The sequence below is a fragment of the Prionailurus viverrinus genome, chromosome C2 (assembly GCF_022837055.1).
Source record: "Prionailurus viverrinus isolate Anna chromosome C2, UM_Priviv_1.0, whole genome shotgun sequence".
In the NCBI taxonomy this organism is placed as follows: domain Eukaryota; kingdom Metazoa; phylum Chordata; class Mammalia; order Carnivora; family Felidae; genus Prionailurus; species Prionailurus viverrinus.
In genome coordinates this window covers 119,362,879-119,384,382 of record NC_062569.1, presented here as the reverse complement: position 1 = coordinate 119,384,382, position 21,504 = coordinate 119,362,879, and the positions used below count along the sequence as shown (strand labels likewise).

General features: G+C 33.7%; 1 protein-coding gene across 1 annotated transcript in view; it reads left to right on the top strand.

Moving 5' to 3' along the window:
* HTR1F (5-hydroxytryptamine receptor 1F) overlaps nt 1–21,504 on the top strand; it is a 149,433-nt gene that overhangs the window by 7,676 nt on the left and 120,253 nt on the right. The window contains exon 2 of the mRNA XM_047875491.1: nt 20,538–20,662. The gene's annotated coding sequence lies outside the window, so the exon portion shown is untranslated. The remainder of the gene's footprint in view (nt 1–20,537; nt 20,663–21,504) is intronic.

Here is a 21,504-nt window from a genome sequence, read left to right as displayed (position 1 = left end):
AAGAATATTATATAACTTCACTCAATAACCCACTTTAGTGTTCAACTACCTTTACTTTTTTATACAATGTAAATGGACATTGCCGTGTTGTTTTATTTGTTTATTAAGTGGACAATACATGGTTACATTTTCCTTATATCAAATTTTCATCTATTTCAAAACAATGTCAACTAATATTGAAGAAAACTATCTCAATTAAATCAAGATTTATTGATACTCACTAATGTTTTGCAAATGTCTGCCTGTCAGCTATTCAAGATGTAGAGATCTTTGGCTCCAGTTCAACCTGAACCTTTCCTCTCTTTTTGCATTATTACCCAGTCTTGTAATTAATATATATCAATGTATTCACACACTCCTGGTGAAAACTAATAGAATAAAATCTGTGAGATAGAGGTTTTACATAAGTAGAAACCTGTGAATACACTAAGACAGTCAAGGTTATGTGCAAATACCTAGCTATCAAAAGCCCTAATTTTATAATTATTTTTTTAATCTTACAATACTTTTTGAGGCATCTGTCATATTTTAAGAAGTTTATAAAGTATGATTTTGTTTTCTGAATGCCGTAGCAAGCAAAATTCCTGATTACTGCCTTGATAGCTAAGGTAATTTCAGAAAAACACTGATTTGGCTCATGCTTACAGGCAAGGATGGTTTAGTTATGTGGTACAAGTAATAATGAATAGGTGGGTTGCGTATTTTCATAACTTCTTAATGTGTGAAATAATGAGTTCCAGATTTGGAAAGTGGTCATTTCAGCATTCTCTCTGCGAGTTAGCCAGTGTAGCCACTGCAACACAACACGAATAATTCAAGGCATCTTTTGGCTGTTCTTTGGCTTCTGGGCAGCTATGCTTGACAAAGCAAGGACCCGTCAATCTTTATCATTCTAGTTGAAATAAAAGCAATGGATCTCTTTACTCTTACCTTGCATAACTAAAGTCTAGACTGTGTAATTTTCACCCTTTCTATTTTGAGAAAAATAGCTTGAATTTCAAATGCTCCAAGAACCATTTTCTCTCAAATTCATCTGTGGATCTCCCTTTCCCCCTTTCCTTATTAAACTCAATCAGCCACCATTAGTCCTAAAACACAGAAGAGAGAAGCTCGTATTCTTCCCTTCATAAAGCATAATCCTGGAAGGGGCTTTCAGATGAAAGGGTTTAAGTTCTGACAGACTTCATTTTTGTTCTAAAGAAGGTTAGCAAGATTTAGCTAAAATCTATGCAAGTTTCCTTTGTATGCTTTTTCCTTTCAGTATACTCTGTCACTAAAAGTACTTGCCACCTTTCATTAAATATCCTTGCTACCTCAGGACCTAAGTGGAGAAAATCTGTCAAGATTGTTGCACTTTTTAAAAAGTATTTAAGTGTTTCACACCATTGCAAAGTTATAGACAGACAATAGTTCTGCACTGGCTAAAAAAGTTTACCTTAAAACCAGTATCACACATTGGAACATTAGATTTTTTGGAAGAACATCTAATTTAATGTCAGATACAAATATGTAGAATTCATAGTGAAACAGTAGGGAAGTGTTTTCTGGATGAATAAATGTATGATTGTCTATAGCATACAAAAGTGGTATTGAACCTCACAAAATGTAAATAAGAGGTAGAAGCAATGTTCCTGCCCTGGACACAAATTCATTGAGTAGAAGAAAAATTGACAAAGCTAGAACTAAACATACTTCCATGAATACAAACAGAATGGCTTGAGAATTAACTGATAATTCTTATAGTTGCTTTCCAACGTATCATTACATTTTATCTTCACATCCAGACAGAAATGTTTATCCCCATTTTACGGAAGAGGGAAGTGATACCCAGAGATTTAAATTGTTTGTCTTAAATGGTGAGGGGCGGGGGCACAAATACACATTTCAACTTGGTCCAATCATCTTCCAACTATAGAATATGTTGTCCTTTGACCCTAAAGTATCTGAGAAAAAAACTGCTTCTTCTCTGGATTCCTTTTTAAGGTAGATTTTTTTTTTATCATTTTCATTGTTTAAATAAAAAATGAATTGCAAAAGTTACACTTAAAACTGAAAAGTATTTTTTCTATTACTTACTTTACAGATGCTTTCAATATATAAAATGTGATTTTATTCTAATAACATTTTCCTGATTATTGAAAACATGAATATATAAAATCACTTAAAGAAAATAATAAAAGTCTCCACAATTCTATCACAACCTTCTCACAAGAATTGAGTATCATATCTTAGTTTTTAACAAACTTTTGCTGAATTGATAGCCAAAATTATACATCTCAACTCTTCTTGATATTGGTGTATTTTTTCTTTAATTACTTATAAGGTTGAATATAATTCCTTTTATTTTTATGGTCATTTGAGTTTCTCCTTTTTGAATTATCAATGCTTTTTTTTGCTGTAACTATGGACATGTTTATGTTTTTTCAAAGCTCTGTCATATGCTGTAAATTTCCCCCTTTGTTGACACCTTTGAACTTGTTCCATGATTGGTGGCACTTAAGTTTAAATTTTATGTGGTTTAACATTTCAGGTTTTTACTTTGGTTTGGTTTTAGTTTCATGAAACCAAAAGTAAGTTTACAACTTTCCATCTGAAGATCAGTTGGATATTTGTTCATATTTTCCAATAGCTATGATGTTATTTTCTATTTAGCTCTTTGATCAAGCTTTAATTCATTTTTATATATCATTTATGACCTTTTATCCCTAAATATTTACCCTATTGTCTTAATACCATGTTTTGAAAGGTCATTCTATCTTCACTTGTAAGAAATACTAAATTTATTGTCTGCTAGGTGCTCCTGTTTGCAGTGATAAGTTCTGTTTAGTGGCTCTCTCTCAGTTGTTGCAACAGTGGCACTACTTTTAGATATTGTGAATTGGGCATTATTTTAGCAACTGTATTCAAGGGTTTTCTATCACTCTCCAAAATGTTGTGTATTCTTTCCTGTGTGTTACCCCTTAGTGAGCACGGGTAATTTTCTGAGATATCAAAAATTTGAGTTTCTTATTGGAATAAGCATTTATTTATTTATTTATTTATTTATTTATTTATTTATTTATTTATTAAAAATGTTTATTTATTGTTGAGAGAGAGAAAGCGTGAGCAGGGGAGGGGCAGAGAGGGAGACAGAGAATCCAAAGCAGGTTCTGTGCTGTCAGCACAAAGTTCAACATGGGGCTCAAACCCATGAACTGTGAGATCATGACCTGAACAGAAGTCACTCAACCAATTGAGCCACCCAGGTGCACCTTCAATAAGCATTCTTTTTAAGTTTATTTATTTATTTTGAGAGAGAGAGTCAGTGCATGCATGCAAGCTGGAGAGGGGCCGAGAGAGAGGGAAAGAGTGAATCCCAGGCAAGCTCTGCACTTTCAGAAACCGTGAGATCATAACCCGAACCGAAGTCAAGAGTCAGACGCTTAACTGACTGAGCCACCCAGGCGCCCCTGGAATAAGCATTTTGAGTACATGTAATGTGAAAGGACTAACTGAATTTCCATTGTAGGAATATGATATCTCTCAACTTCTTTAGGACTTATTTCTATTGTGAATTAAGTTTTATAATTGACTTTTTATGGGTTCTACACATTTCTTTTTTGGGTTTTTCCTAGGTATTTTATGTTATGGAATATTAATATGACTTATAAGTATTTCTTATTACATATTCTTGTGCTTATGGCTAGTTCACAGAAAAGTCACTTATTTTTATTCATTTATCCTTATTCTATTTAATGTGACAAATTCTTGTTAATATAAGTGAATTTTTATTCTCTTAGTATTTAAAATAGACAATAATATATTCTGAATCCAAAAATTTTGTCTGCTTATTTTTTAAGCAAAAACAATATATAATTATGTTTATAAAGCTATTCTATTAGAATTACTGTATATTATTCTCAAAAGTATAAACCAAATAGTGTACCGTTGAAGTCTAATGTTATTCTTTAATTTAGAAGTTATTTTGAAGAAAGTGACAAAGTTTTAAGTTTTTGTATTTAAATATTTTCAGTGATGCTTATTTTTATTATTATATTGTGACCAGAAAATGTGGACAGCATGATTACTATTTGAGCTGCTTTTAGAAGGTTTTCTTTTTGTTTTATATGTGTTGAATTGTGTGAAATATCACTGCATACTTGAAAGACAGTGAATTATGTGCTGTGTATGACACTAAGAAGCAGTGTATTCATCACTTTTATATTCTTGTTATTTTATGCATATATTTTATTTTTTTTAACTTTATTTTTTATTTTTTAAAATTTACATTCAAATTAGCATATAGTGCAACAATGATTTCGGGAGTAGATTCCTTAGTGCCCATTACTCATTTAGCCCATCCCCCCTCCCACAACCCCTCCAGCAACCCTCAGTTTGTTCTCCATATTTATAAGTCTCTTCTGTTTTGTCCCTCTCCCAGTTTTTATATTATTTTTGTTTCCCTTCCCTTATGTTCATCTGTTTTGTATCTTAAAGTCCTCATATGAGTGAAGTCATAGGATTTTTGTCTTTCTCTGACTGACTAATTTCACTTAGCATAATACCCTCCAGTTCCATCCACGTGGTTGCAAATGGCAAGATTTCATTCTTTTTGGTTGCTGGGTAATACTCCATTGTATATATATATACATATATATACATATACGTGTGTATACATATATACACATGTATATGTATATACATATACATATGTATATATATACATATACATGTGTATATATGTATACGTATACATATGTATATATACGTATATGTATACATATACATATACATATATACATATACATATATGTATATGTGTATATACATATATACGCATATATACACATATGTATATGTATGTGTGTGTGTGTATATATATATATATATATATATATATATATACCACATATTCTTTATCCATTCATCCATCGATGGACATTTGGGCTCTTTCCATATTTTGGCTATTGTTGATAGTGCTGCTATAAACATGGGAGTGCAAGTGTCCCTTTGAAACAGCACACCTGTATCCCGTGGAAAAATGCCTAGTAGTGCAATTGCTGGATCTAGGGTAGTTCTATTTTTAGTTTTCTGAGGAAAATCCATACCGTTTTCCAGAGTGACTGCACCAGCTTGCATTCCTATATTCTTGTTATTTTATATGATTAACTGTTACTTATTTATAGAGATCCATTAAAGTCTCCCTCTACAGTCATTATTTATCTATTTCCCACTGGATATCCAGCTTATGGGTCTTTTGTATATTGTGGTGCTTGATTACTGGGCACTTAAAGATATATGATTGTCTAGTTTTCCTATATGAAATTTATTTAATCTTTTATTTTCATTGAATTCATCTTATCTGATATTATCCTTCTTTTTTATAGGTCTGCCTCAAATTTGTTGGCCTGAATCATTTTATAGTTGAATTTTTCTTACAAACAAAATATTATTAGCTTTCATCTTTACCTAATCTGGATAGTTGATCTGGGTATCTTTCCCTTTTAATAGGTGAGCTTACCTTACAATTTTAATTACCTTCTTTAAATATCAGATTCCATTATACCTGGACCAAAAAATTTTCCGTGTTTTCTTATTTCTTCTTTTGTCACTATTTTTTGACACTGATGGATAATTTCTTGATTTGTTTATTTTTTGATATAGCCAAGTAGAGTTGATGTGTATTCTATTAGAAATTGATATATAGATCATTGCTTAAATTTCTTATCATTTCTAAGATTGTGTGGCCTGATAGAAAGTGAAGGGAACAAATGGTTTCAAAAGAAACTTCTTTCATCAAAATGTTATCATCTATTCCATTTGATGTTACTGCCCAAGCCACAATAAACTTCAGTAGTGTCCAATTCCTTGCTTGGCCAAATGACACATTTCTGGATTAGCATGCCTCTCAAGGCTCCAAGGAAACAGCAGGTATGGGAATAATACCTCCCCTTCCTACCCAAACTTTCTTTTGCTGCCATTACTTTACCCACATGTATGGTATGTCAGATAGAGCCTGCTAGCACTCTCTTTGCTTCATTCATCCCAGATACACAGCTTTTCTGAAGGAGGTAAAATTTTAATTACTTTTCACTATGCCTTCCATCAGATTGAGTCACACTATTTCAAGCAGAAATTCCTGAAATTTGTGCCAGGAAGATGTCAGGTATCACTAGTTTTTAACAGTAGCTCAATCATTTTCTTCTTTACTGGTTTATAAGTTATTTTAATATGAATTCAAGTGGAGAAATTCCTCAAGTTGTGGCTTTGACCCGGTTTATGCATCATGTGAAGAAAGATAAATTGTAACTTTGCACAGGTGTTATTAATTTTAAGAAGCATTTGGCCAGATGTGTATACATTGAATTCTTTAGCTGAGATAGAGCTTCTGTCAGCTCTTACAAGCTTACAATACTAAAACTTTCTTATTTTCCCCCAAATGATCTAACTCTTTTTTAATGTACCAATTGATCATAGACTAGGTACTCATATATAATCCTGATTTCAGATACTTCATTAACTTCTCTCTTCTCATAGTTCAAAATGGCTACTTACTTCATACTTCTTAAATTCTCAGTTAAGATATTTTCAGTTATATATGAACAGTGGTCATAAAATTAGGACTTATCCAACACTCTGGCTCACTGCTTCTTTAAATGATTATTTTTAAATCTTCCCTTGCAGTTCAGTTATTTTTGGACATTCAATAGAGTTCTGTTGTGAAAAAAGCATTCCTACAGGCAAGTTCGGAAACTACTCGAATTCAATAGTTCTTGGCACAATGACACATTTAAATTGCAATTTGAAAAAGGAGCAAGGTAGGGTTATGAGTAAATAAGGGGAATAAATGAAATTGATGGATTTTGTTTTGTAATAGTGGGAAGTCTTTGCAGCATAAAGGATATGACAATAATATTTCAAATGTCAACTGATGAAAACTCAGCTCTGAAAGATACATAATAACAAAGGAAAGAGATTAATATTAAAATTATTTTTAAAAATGCTTTTAAAGATTCTGGATGCAAATGTTTGACTAGTGGTGTTCCAGTAAATGTTTATCAACCAATGTTGGGAGGGAGAGCAAGAGCCCAGATTTGTAAAGTTTGCCGATTTTCCTATTGCAAACAGTGTATCATGATCAATTTTTTTTTAATTTTTTTAACATTTATTTATTTTTGAGACAGAGAGAGACAGAGCATGAGTTGGGGGGGGGGGGGCGGTCAGAGAGAGAGGGAGACACAGAATCTGAAACAGGCTCCAGACTCTGAGCAGTCAGCACAGAGCCTGAGGCAGGGCCTGAACTCATGAACCCGAGATCATGACCTGAGCCAAAGTCGGACGCTTAACCGACTGAGTCACCCAGGCACCCCGTATCATGATCAATTTCAAAGTAACAAAATAAAGTCACTGAACACATTTGGGAAGAAATGTGCCCAATGGTTTTTGGCCAGTGGGAGCTAAGTCCAGCATACCTCTAGTATAATCTTAATAACATTTTTAAAAATGATTACCAGGCTATGTAAGATCTAACTGGTAAAAACAAAGGATATTTTATACCTGGTACTTTCATATTTAAAGTAAGGAACAAGGCAGTGTGATGCAGTTCAAAGTGATCAAGACCATTAGGACCCGAAACTGATGGGTTTGAATCCCAGCACCATCACTTAGTGTGTGATTTTAGCAAAATTACCTAATTTATCTAAGCCTTAATATATTCATCTGTAAATTTCTGAATAACAAAAGCTATTTCACTAGCATCTTGTGATGACTAAAAGATATAATACATAAGAATGTAGCTCATATATAAGTAGATATTAAATACTTTTTTCTCCATCTTCTTTACTACTCATTTCCTGTCCTAACTCATTAGAAAGTAGTAAAATGAGGTCAGAATTGATGTAATATGATTAGTAAGGAAATGGTCATGTCTCTAGTGTTGGCACACCTATGTAGCAACCTGAAAAATTGCTTTTATATAGGAGAGAAAATTCCTTTCTTTTTAATGTTTGTTTATTTTTGAGAGAAAGAGCATGAGCAGGTGAGGGGCAGAGAGAGAGGGAGACACAGAATCCGAAGCAGGCTCCAGGCTCTGAGCTGTCAGTGCACTGTGAGATCAGTATGAACTGTGAGATCATGACCTGAGTGAAGTCAGGTGCTCAACCGACTGAGCCATCCAGATGCCCCTAGGAGGGAAAATTCTTGAGAAATGTAGACACCACCGCAAGAGAAGAATTACTTACATGTTTTCCTTTCCATTTCTGAAGTGTCAAAATAAAATAAACACAAAACTTTGAGGAGTTGAGGGGACACGTGGCATATGGATAATCTTTACAACTTGATGCTGTTGCTTATCATTTTGGAGCCTCTCTGGTGAAAGAAATAGAAGACAAAAAATGTAGAAAGGGTATTGAATGGATCAACCTGTGGTATTTGCCACAAAAATACAAGTCTGCAAAAGGTAGGAATAATATGTCATGGGAATTCATGGAAGAAAATAACTTTTGGCTATCATAAACAGGAGAGACTTAACCTCATATCATTTGAAATGATAGTTGCAGGATTTTGATGAGTAGAAATTGTCAGATTTGGAGTATTTTCAGTGAATCAAACAAAAAAATATGAATTGACACAGAAGTATGAGAGATTTTTTTAAATAAAAACTTCTGCTCTTTTTTAATTTTTTAAATGTTTTATTTATTTTTGAAAGAGAGAGAGAGTGGAGGGGGGAGGGACAGAGAGAGAGGGAGACACAGAATCTGAAGTAGGCTCCAGGCTTTGAGCTGTCAGTACAGAGCCCGATGTAGGGCTTGAACCCATGAACTATGAGATTATAACCTGAGCTGAAGTCGGATGCTTAACCAACTGAACCACCCAGGTGCCCCTGAAAGATTTTTTTTAACAGAAAAGTGAGTAACCTAATGTATTTCAGTTGCAAACCAGACCCAGGGTAGGATCAGGAGATACACTACAAAAGTAGCTTGGTACCTAATTAACAAATGAGCCTATGTGAGGTTTTCCATTTCCTATGAAGTTAACATATTTGAAGATGCATGCACTATATTAGCTGCTTTACATATGTTTCTGTTTAATTCCCAAATCAATACTAAAAAGAAAGCATCATCTCATTTTATGGAAAAGGAAACTACTGCCAAATTGAACTTGGATGACTTAAGGTTATACAACTTATCAGCAGAGAGACATTGAAAAGTTTTGACCAGGGAGGTTACATGATGGGGAGTACAAATTCCTATAGTTATTTGATATTGGCTAATTAAAATTCTTAACTGAATTTTACACAAAATGTAAAATTAGAAGCTATTGATTACTGCAGACACAGAAGCATCATTCTTCATGTAGCAGATGATAATGTCTTAGTACCTTTCCTTATGGAAGCAAGAGTGACCAACCTAGCATTTCACTTCCTCCCTCTTTACAGCATATCATTGAAGGTGTTTTTGTCCTTTCTGGTATATTAAACAAGTTATCTAGGCAATTATTTCAGGATTTTTATCTAAGTTTTCTTTGAGGAATACATTAATCCATCTACTCTCGCTCAATGACTTAGTTTGGATTAATTTTTCAATGTCATTTGAAGACAGCCAAGCCTTGAGGAAATTTGAAACATGACAAAAGCATGTGGTTAAGCAAATGACAACATATGCAAATATATGATTCTAGTGGAGAAGAAGGACTTAGTTGAGTGGCTAGGGAGATATCATTCTCTGTGGTTGTTCTTACTGAAATCACCAGTGATCTCCAAATGGGTAAATTCAAAAACAACCTTCAACTTTCATCCCATCTTATCACTTGGCAGTATCTGCTATAATTTATAGAAGTTACTTCTTTTTTTTTACAACCACTTTATTGAGGTAAAATTCACATGTAAAAAGCTGTAAATATTTAAAGTATGTATACAACTTGGTATCTTTGGACATAAGTATACATCTGTGAAACTGTCACCAAAATCCATGCCATAAACATATCTGTCACTTCCAAAAGTTTTATCTTGCCCTCTTCATTATTTCTTGGTAATAAGAACACTTAACATAAGATCTACCGTCTTAGCAAATTTTAAAATATACAGTACTGTGTTATTAATATAGGTGTTGGGCTCCTGGGTGGCTCAGTCTGGTTAAGCATCTGACTTCAGCTCGGGTCAGGATCTCATGGTTTGTGAATTCAAGGCCCACATCGGGCTCTGTGCTGACAGCTCGGAGCCTAGAGCCTGCTTTGGATTCTGTGTCTCCCTCTCCCTCGGCCCCTCCCCCACTCATGCTCTGTCTGTCTCTCTCAAAAATAAATAAACATAAAAAAATTAAAAAAATAAATAGACGTTATGCTGTTCAATATGTCTTTAGGATGCATTCATCTCCCATAACTGAAACTTTGTACCCTTTGACTGATACCTCTCTGTTTTCCCGTCCCCCTAAGCCCTGGCAATCACCATTCTACTCTCTGTTTATAACAGTTTGACTATCTTAGATTCTTCATATAAAAAGGATCATGTAGTAGTTATCCTTTTGTGGCTGGCTTTTTCCATTAAGGTAATATCCTACAGGTCTATTCATGTTGTTGTGAATGGCGGAATTTCCTTCTTTTTAAGGCTGAAAAAATAGTATTCCAGTGTGTGTGTGTGTGTGTGTGTGTGTGTGTGTGTGTGTGTGTGTATTTACACACACACACACACACACACATTCTTTATCCATTTGGGTGGTTTTTGATCTTGGTTTTGTGCATAGTGCTGCAGTGAACATAGGCATGCAGTTATATTTTCAAGATTATAATTTTAATTCCTTTGGATAGGTACCCAGAAATGAGATTGATGAACTATATGGTAGTTCTGTTTTTAATTTTTTAGGTACTCTTCATGCAGTTTCCATAGTGGCTACAACAGTTTATTTTCCCACTGCAGTGCACTAGGGTTCCCTTTTCTCCACATCCTTGACAAATGTGTTATCTGTTGTCTTATTGATAATAGCCATTCTAACAGATGTGAAATGGTATTATTCTGGTTTTAATTTGCATTTTCCTGATGATTCATAATGTTGAGTACTTTTTAATATACCTGTAGACTCTGTATGCCTTATTTGGAGGAGCATCTATTCAGATGCCCAGGGGTTTTTTGTTTGTTTGTTTGTTTGTTTGTTTTGTTTGCTTTTGCTCTTATATATTTTGGATATTAAACCTTTATCAGATATATGACTTGCAAATATTTTCTCCCATTCCATAGGTTGCCTTTTCATTCTCTTTATTGTTTTCTTGCTATGAAAGATTTTTAGTTTGATATAGTCCCACTTGCCTATTTTTGCTTTTGCTGCCTGCACTTTTGATGTCTTATCCAAGAATTACTGCTAAAATCAATGTCAAAAAGATTTTTCCCTATGTTTCCCTCTAGAAGTTTTAGTGTTTCAGGTCTTATGCTTAGGTCTTTAATCCAGCTTTAGCAAATTTTTGTGTATGGTATAAGATAAAGGTTCAATTTCGTTCTTTTACATGTGTATATTCAGTTTTCCCAACACCATTTATAGAAGAGGCTGTATTTTCCCTGTTGTGTATTCTTGGCACCTTTCTCAAAGATCAAATGACACTTATATGTGGATTTTATTTTGGGGCTCTCTATTCTGTTCCATTGGTCTATATGTCTGTTTTTATGCCAGTACCATACTATTTTGATTATTGTACCTTTGTAATATATTTCAAAATTAAGAAGCATGATACCTCCATCCTTGTTCTTCTTGCACAGAATTGCTTTGGCTCTATAGGACCTTTTGTTGTGCCATATAAATTTTAGGATTGTTTTTCTATTTCTGTGAAAAATGACTTTGGGATTTTGATAGGGATTGAACTGAAATCTGCAGATTGTTTTGGGTAGTATGGACATTTGAATGATATTAACTCTTCCAATCCATAACACAAAATGTCTTTGTAGTTATTTGTGTCTGTTTTTTCCGTAAGCAGTATTTTATGGTTTTCAGTGTACATGTCCTCTATCTTCTTGGTTAAATTTATTTCTAAATATTTTGGGGTTTTTTAATCGTATTGTCAATGGGATTGTTGTTAGAATTTTCTTTTCAGATAGCACGTTGTTGGTACATAGAAAAATGTAATTTTTATATGCTGATTTTGTATACTGCAACTTTGCTGAATTCACTTTTTAGTTCTCATGAGGGTTTGTGTGTGTGTGTGTGTGTGTGTGTGTGTGTGTAATCTTTAGGATTTTCTACATATGAGATCATGTTATCTGCAAACAGAAATAATTTTACTTCTTCCTCTCTCATTTGGATTCCTTACATTTCTTTGTCTTGCCTGATTGTCCTGGCTAGGACTTCTAGTACTATGTTGAATAAAAATGATGAGAGCAGGCATCCTTGCCTTGTTCCAGATCTTGAAGGAAAAGCCTTCAATTTTTCATCATTGAGTATGATACTAGCTGTGGGCTTTCTGTATGTGGTCTTTATTGTGTTGAGGTAAGTTCCTTCTATACCTATTTTGTTGAGGGTGTTGAATTTGTGAAATGCTTTTTCTGCATTTATTGAGATTATTATGGAATTTTTATCCCTCATTCTTCTAATACAGTATATCACATTGATGCAGTGACATATGTTGAACCATCCTTGCATACCAGGGATTAACCCCACTTGGTCCATCTGTATCATCCTTGTAATGTACTGTTGATTTGGTAGGCTAAGAATTTGTTGAAGAATTTTGCATCCATATTTATGAGAGAAATTGGCCTGTAGTTTTCTTTTCTTATGGTATCTTTATTGGCTTTGATATCAGGGTGATGCCGGCCTCATAAAATGAGTTTGGAAGTGTTTCTTTCTTCTTCTATTTTTGGATGAGTTTAAGAAGGATCAGTAGTATTTTTTTTAATGTTTGGTGGAATTAACTTGTGAAGTCATTTGGTCCTGGACTTTTTCTTTGATAGAATATTTTTTATTTCAGATTCAATTTCCTTATTTGTTATTCATCGATTCATGCTATTTTTTCTTGATTCAGTCTTATTCCATTGTGTGTTTCTAGGAATTTATCCATTTATTTTACATTTCTAATTTATTGGTATATAATTATTTGTAATAATCTCTTATGATCCTGTTCATTTCTGTGGCGTCTTTTTTTCTTGATTAGTCTAACTAAAGACTGTTGATCTTTTCAAAAAAACCCAACTCGTTGGTTTATAGTTTTTTATTATTTCTTTTTACTAACTTTGAGCTTAGTTTGTTCTTCCCCTTTAATTCCTTGAGGAGCAAAGTTAAATTATTTAATTAAGAACTTTCTTATTTTTTAATATAGACATTTCCTGACATAAAATTCCCTCTTTATACTGCTTTGCTATATTCTGTAAATTTTTGTATGGTATGTTTTTATTTTCATGTGTCTTTTTTTTTTTTTTAATTTTTTTTTTCAACATTTATTTATTTTTGGGACAGAGAGAGACAGAGCATGAACGGGGGAGGGGCAGAGAGAGAGGGACACACAGAATCGGAAACAAGCTCCAGGCTCTGAGCCATCAGCCCAGAGCCTGACGCGGGGCTCAAACTCACGGACCGCGAGATCGTGACCTGGCTGAAGTCGGACGCTTAACCGACTGCGCCACCCAGGCGCCCCTATTTTCATGTGTCTTAAGATAGTTTCTAACTTCCCTTTTGATTTATTTTTTGATCCAATGGTTGTTCAAGAGTACATTGTTTAATTTCCATGCATTTGTGAGTTTTCTCATTTTCCTTTTGTTATTGTAGTTTTATTTCATTGTGATTGGAAAAGATACTTGGAATGATTTTAGTCTCCTTAAATTTGTTGAGATTCATTTTGTGACTTGGGATGTAATCTGTCTTGGAGAATGTTCTGCATGCACTCGAGAAGAATGTGTATTCTGCTGTTGAGCGAAACATTCTGTATGTGTCTGTCTGTTCCATTTATTCTAGTGTTGTTCAAATGAACTTTTGCCTTATTGATTTTCTCCATTATTGATGGTGGAGTAATAAAGTCTATTACTATTGTATTGTTGTCTATTTCTCTTTTAATCAGTCAACATTTGCTTCATGTACTAGGTGTTCCAGTGTTGAGTGCATGTATATTTATAATCGTTATATTTTTTTGGTGAAATTGACTCTTTTTGATAATATTGCTAAACATTTTATCTTTCAAGACAATTTTGGACTAAAAATATGTTTTGTGTGGCTTAAGTATAGCCAGCTGTTTTCCTTTGGTTACCATTTGAATGGATTATATTTGTCCATCCTTTCACTTTACTCCATGTGTATCTTTAAATCTAAACTGAGTCTCTTATGGACAGCATTCATTTGGAAATTTTTTTCATCCATTCAGCCACTTTACATCTTTTGATTGGTGAGTAATTTGATTGATTTGAAGTAATTTATTGATAGAAAAGGACTTACCATTGCCATTGTGTTGTTTTCTGTCTGTTTTGTAATTCTTTTGTTTTCCTCTCTTGCTGTCTTCCTTTGTGATTTGATGGAGTTTTTGGTAGTAATATACTTGGTTCTTTTCTCTTAATCTTTTTTAATCTACTGTAGGTTTTTTCTTCATGGTTGCCAAGAAGCTTGCACAAAACTTCTTATAATTATAACAGTATGCTACAAACTGATAACAACCTAACTTCAATCATATACAAAAGCTTTACAGTTTTATCCTTTCACACTTTATGTTATTGATGTCAGAATTTACTCCTTTTTATATTGTACGTCTTCAATCAAATTTTTGTGGTTCTACTTATTGTTAATACTTTTAGCTTCAGAAACTCTTTCTTAAAACTCTCTTTGATTAGTTTCTACAACAACACTTTCCTGATTTTCTGACTTATAAGTGTTATATATTTTATATAATTTGTTAAGTTGTTTAATATTTTGGATAGTACTTGGGAGGCAGTAGGTGTGGCAAAAGCAAGGGAGTAGAAGAGTGATAAAAATCAAGTACTTTTAACCTTTAACCCGATCTAAAGATTCTTCACAGTCTGGCCTCTGTCTACATTTTCAACTTCATCTCTAAACCAGATTAACCTGCCATTCCAAATTTCTCAACCAAGAGCCACTTAGCAATCACATCCTCAATAAAATCTTCCTAGAGTCTCTATAGAAATTGTTATTCAACTTACTGGCCTCTCACAGCTCTTACTTGTATGTATTTACAGTTGAACGTATTGTATTTATGTGCAATTATGTATAAAAAAATATCTCCCCCACTCTCATCATGTCATGAGCTTCTGAAAAGCAAGGAATATGTCTAGTTATTGTGTACCCAGTAACTACTGATAAAAATAAGGTTTAAAAAAAATCAGCAAATGCATATTTAATAAACAAATGAAAGTTCAATGAATTAATACTCCCTGGGCTTCTTATTATTTTCCACAAAAGAACTATAATAATTCTTTTCCTCCTTAAAACTTCAAAATTGTTATATCGAACTAAGAAAACGAATTACAGAAATATTTTTATAAACAAAAAGTATATGCACAAAGTAGACCAATTTGAATGTTATGAGTCCACAGTTCTTCTGATGTTACGAATAGCCACACCCATGTATACAGGCACGTGCACAGAGACACAAATGAAACTAAATGCTAATTCTTACATTTCCCAATGTACAGAAAAGTATCAGTTTTGCTGATTTGGTAGCCCTGCAACTGAATGCTATCAAAGAAGAGGTATTAACTTTGTTCAACATAGCTTTTTTTTTTAATAAGATGGTTTATATTTATTTTTTAATTTGAGCGAGAGAGAGAATCTAAAACAGGCCCCATGGCTGAGATCATGACCTGAGCTGAAGTCAAGAGTTGGACACTCAACCAACTGAGCCACCCAGGTGCCTTCATTCAACATAGCTTTTTGAATTGTCTTAGACTACATCATTATTGTTCTCTTAGATTAGTTGGGAGTGGTACACTTGTTGAATTGCTGAGAGCTCTGGCTTTTTATTATCTTTCTGTATATGAACTAAGCAATGGTTTTGGCATCATGCAAACTGTTAAGTTTTATAAATAAGCAATGCTTTTGACATCCTGCTCATTGTTACATTTTATAAATGAGATGCACAGCTGGAATGTGACTTGACCTCTGCTTCTGGCAAGCTTTCAGATGCCTCTACTCCAAGTAACATAAAGGAAGTTTTTGGTTTTTTTTAAGGAAGTTCTAATCTAAAAAGTTAAGGAAGACAAAGGATAAGATTACTAAGATATTTTAAAATATGCGTCAAATTTTTCATCATTCATTGATTTTGCAGATGTCGACTTGGTACTATTGCTCATGTTGCTGATGAAGCCATGCTATACAAAGCACAGCTCTGTCAAATTCGAGAGAGTTAGTAGAAAGATATTCTTTGTCAGAAGTTTAATTGAGAAGTACATATTCTGTGAAAACTGTCTGATAACCTCCAGAATGTCATGCTGCTTTTGTAGGGTCTCAAAGAGACACCATTATCAGGAAGGAAAACAAGAGTTCTTGTGATTTATTTTTGGTTGCTCTAAAGAATTATACAAATGCAGTAAAACTCTGAGAATTCTGCACATATTTATTGCTTCGTGTTTGAAGAGCTCTCACCAGAGACACCTTAGCGTAGATGTAAAACAACCCTCTGAATGAATGAGAGAAACTAGAAAGAGCTGTACTAAGTACATGCATATGTAAGACACAAATCTTCAGATTTTTCCCCCAAATATTGACAGTACTGATAACAATTGATACAGAGTCTACAGAACTCTAAAAATAATCCATGTACAAGGCAACGGGACTGAAGGCAAGGTGATAGTAAAGAGTCAAACCCTCTGTTTAGCATAGCAAGGTTGCATATTTTTTATGTGTCGAGAGAAAATCTGGAAGATTCTATATTTGCGACATTCTGCCAGAACCACACCAGGAAGGCTGCTCACAGAATAAGGTAACTCCAGAAGCAGAAGAATCTGCAGAACAGGAGGAATGGTGGAAGATGACAGATTAGACCTAAATGTCATCCCAGACCTCCACTTGATGCACAGAAGACCTGCAATCCTCTCGTGCCAAATCGTGGCTTTTAGACTCCTCTACCACCACCCTTTCTTCAGCCCCTTATTCCCTATCCCTGCCTCTCTCTAACTATGTTTTCCCCTGTTTATGTATCACACAGACATACCATCGAGCCGCTAGGCTACACCAATCCAATCAGGAAAGGAGTCTAAAGCAAAGTTTTTAAGTAGGCATTTACTCTCAGGGCTGTGTATGTACCTCCTTAAATTTTGATCACTAGGAACCTTACCTGTCCCATCTTAGCTCCAGATGTGAGGGAAGAGTATAATGGGGTATCTTAGTTCAGGATGCTATAACAAAGTACCATAGACTGGATGGCTTACAAACAACAGAAATTTATTTCTCGCAGTTCTTGGAAGCTAGGAAGTCTCAGATCAAAGTATTCACAGATGTGGTGCTAGTGTGTTTGTTTCCTGGGTTATGGATGGCTGTCTCCTCTCTTCTAATCCTCCCAGGGGAGGAAGGGAAGAGAGAGCTCTCTGGGCCCTCCTTTTTAAGGGATTAGTGATCCCATTCATGAGGGTTTTAACCTGGTCACCTAGTGGCTTCCCAAAGTCCACCTCTTAATAGTATCACATTGTGGATTAGGTGTCAACATAATGAATTTGTGGGAGACATAAACATTCAGTCTGTGGCATAAGGTACCTTTAGAATCCTCTCTGTATGCACTGCAGGAGTTTGACTAGCGTCAACAACTTATTGAAATTTATAGAACCTTATTGCTAGATTTATAAAGTTATATATTGGTTCTTGTTGCCTTTCTGTCTTCAGCTTTGGCCTAAAATTCTAGGGAGCAGGAAAAATATCTTTTAACTTCTTGTTACCCATAGAGCAACAAAGAGAATTTACTTGGAGTTTTTCACTGTTATAAACAGTTCAATGAGTTGTCTTATACATGTACTATTTTACTTCATTTAAATTATATCTGCATAATAAATTCCAGCAATGGGATTAGTAGTCAGATGTTATAAACATTTTTGGGACATGTTGCTTACGGCCAAGGTTCTTTTGAAAAGAATTTTACCAACTGTCACTGTAAATTTGTATGGTTGCATTCACTTCTCCACAACCTGATGTACATATAAGTATTTTAATTGCTAATCCAATTGGCATAAGATGATTAGATTTTATTCTCAGCTCTTGAATATTTTTACCTCATTGTGTCAATTGTTTTAGTTTTTGGCTTATTTTTATAGGACAGTTTTTTTTATCTGGTTTGTGAGTTTGGATTATTTAAATTCATAGAAGAATGCTAGTATTTTAGTAAATTACCTAATTTTAACTAGGCTCTTTGTTATTATTTTTTCTTTTCTTTTTTTTCTTTGACATCACCATTATAGTGCTCTGTCTTTTCAAAATATCTTCTGATTTCCCCTCCCCCCCAACCCATTTATGCTGGGTTTGGTAAGTTGTATAAAGAAATAAAACTGGAAAATTAACTTATTTATTAATTAAAAAAACTTCATATTGACCAGTATCTCCATCATGCCAACATTTAAGATCATAAAGTTTTCATGTATATAAGATAATAAAAGAATATTAGCTAATATGAAGTTAAATGTTTTTGTATTTTATAAATTCCCTAAAATGAGATTTAATATTAATTAGTATTTCAATCAAAATCTATGCTTAATATTAACAAACTACAGACTTTAGTAAATTTAGGAAAAATTTAATATTGAATGTGAAAATTTTAATTCAAACTTACTGGACCTCTTTTCAAGTATTTTGCACTGATAATTATAGTTGTGTGTGTGTGATAATTTTAATTTTTAACTTTAACATTCTGCCTTTTTACATTCTATATGGATATTTTAATTTTTTTTTTTTTTGAGCAGTAGAAATACTTCAACCCAACTTTGGGAAGTAGTAATTATGAGCAAGTCTAAATCTTAGAATCTGATAGACAAAAGTAAAATAGATAGACATGAGTAAATATTTCAATAACATTGGTTTCCTAGAATTATGAGCCACTTTACCATGATTTATACTTGTATGCAGAGAATTGGATGCATTGCTTACTGCCCGTCTCTAAGAGAAATATGTAATAAGATGGTCACATACCATCAAAGATGCAATTAGATACTTGGGAATATAATAATATGTTGTTTTAGAATAATTATTTAATAGCACTTCATAAAATGATGGGTTGTATTTTTATATTCTTTAAATTTAAGAGGTAAATTTTAAGTAATGAGTTTGAGAGTTGATACTGGTACACTTGGTTAAAATCAATATTATAAATTTGTTACTATTAATGTTACTAGTTTTCTATCTTGAAGGCAATGGAACAAACCAAAAATGAAGTGGCTAAGTCTTACAGATTTGACTAGCAGTAGTATTTATGTTTTGTAAGTTTTGCATGACCATGTGAATACTAACTCCAGTTAATCAAATTTTAAATTTATTTTGAATGATGCTAAATATGACCAAGTCAAAAGTCCATGTACTCATGGAACATGTCAAGCAAAACAATTAATTTTTTAACTGAAAGTGATGTCCATTGATTTCCTGACTGATCTAGACAAGCAGTAGAAAGATTGCCAATGAGTAACCCAAAGGCTTAAAATAAGTTACATTTATACAATCCTTATATCTTCCAAAGTATGTACAAGTACATTATTTTCTTTGATTCTCTTATCAACTCTATGAATTAGGAAAGACCAAAATTATTAGTTTTTTTTTTTCCCTTGAGATGTTGACCCCAGCTGACATAGCCAGCAATCTTATGGTATTCTACCCTTAGTCCCACAAAGAATGACATGTAGTATGCTACTAACTTATTCCATATTAAATGTTAACAATTTGATGTCCCATGCCTACTAGAAAAGGGCTTTCACATAACCCCTCAAATCTCAAAATATTCGTGATTGCCTTTCAGTTATTGGTAAGCACTAGTTTTGCTCCCCAGGTAGAATAAATTTTGTCATAATATTGTAGAATAAATATTTCATATTGTCATATGACCATTCTCCCGAGTGTCATAATGAAACTTGCTCGCAATTCTCTAATTGATTCTCTAATTGTCTGGTAGATATTGATAAATGTTAATTACAAAAAGAACTAGCCAAATATCCTTATTTAGTTAGTATGCATTTCATAACACAGCTATTACAGTTTATATTCACACACACAAACACACACACACACACACACACACACACACACACATCTTTTCTTCTTCTTTGACTTCTAAACCTGTTTCACTTAAAAGTGGCTATAGGGGAGCACCTGGGTGGCTCATTTGGTTGAGCTTCAGTCTCGGTTTCAGCTCACTTAATGATCTCCTGGTTCATGAAATCGAGACTCCCCACTGACAGCACAGGACCTGCTTGTGATTCTCTCTGTCCCTCTCTCTCTGCTTGCTCTTTTTCTCTCTCTCAAAATAAATAAACTTGACAAAAGTGGCTATCGGTAGCAGAGGAAGAGCTACAGCTGCATCAGTACATCAAAGTCAACATGTATTTTGGCCGAAAAAGTTTCAAGAGAATAAAAAAGAAATCATTTGTTTCTTTCTTTTTTTCTTTCTTTTTTTTTAAGGATGAGCTAAGAAGAGCCAGTGAGATTAAAGTAGACTGTGAGCCTTTGGCGGACTTCTCACAAGAACAGGAACTTGAGGAGGCAGAGTGGTGATGAAAACCGATCATTTGATCTATCACAATATGGTGAGCATTCTCAGATTCAAATCATGAAGAAAAATAAGTTGTAAGTTAGGGAAAATATGAAGAAAACAATGTGGCAAATCAAGGGAACTAAAAGCAGAAGTGGCAGTGGGGGGATGAAAGTCGTGAGTACTGTTTCCAGAAAAAGCCACCACCATTGACTAATTGGTTCACTAGTGGCCAGGAGTGTTTAAAGGTGAGGGGAGAATAGGTCTAAGAACCTGCTGGAAGAAGATAAGGTAGAAACTTAGAAATGTTGCTAACAAAACACTTGAATAAGTGAACATGAATCAAAGAAAAAGTGAATTAAGAGAAATGCTTCTAGAAAATGAAAAATGGACATTAAATACTATACTGAAAGAAAACCTGCAAAATTTCAGATTTAGCAAAGAATTTTAATAATCATCAAGACTTGGAAAATTCAATTTTTCATTTTTATTATTTGGAGGGATTATAATTATCTCTAATAGAATGACAAATCATTTTTAGTTCTTATCTCTCCATGTTTCTGAGGCTATTTGACATAATAGTCAAAGTAAAGTATCATTTTAATCACAGTCGTTGCTTATCTTGTTCAGGCTGCTTACTGCCCAGTGTGAAGGGGCCATTCATAGATTACCCATGCAGGACACAATCTGCACAATCCTTATACATGCCTCTGATTCTAAGTGTAAATAAGAAATCAAACTACATAATAAATGGTGGGATCCTGGGAAGAGCAAAGGATTAAGAGCCATAACTTCCTTGTTCAGGTTATATACGCCTACCTGGATGACATTCTTCAAATCAGTCAACCTCTCTGAATCACAGTGTGCTTATTAGCAAAACAATGATAATAATATTTA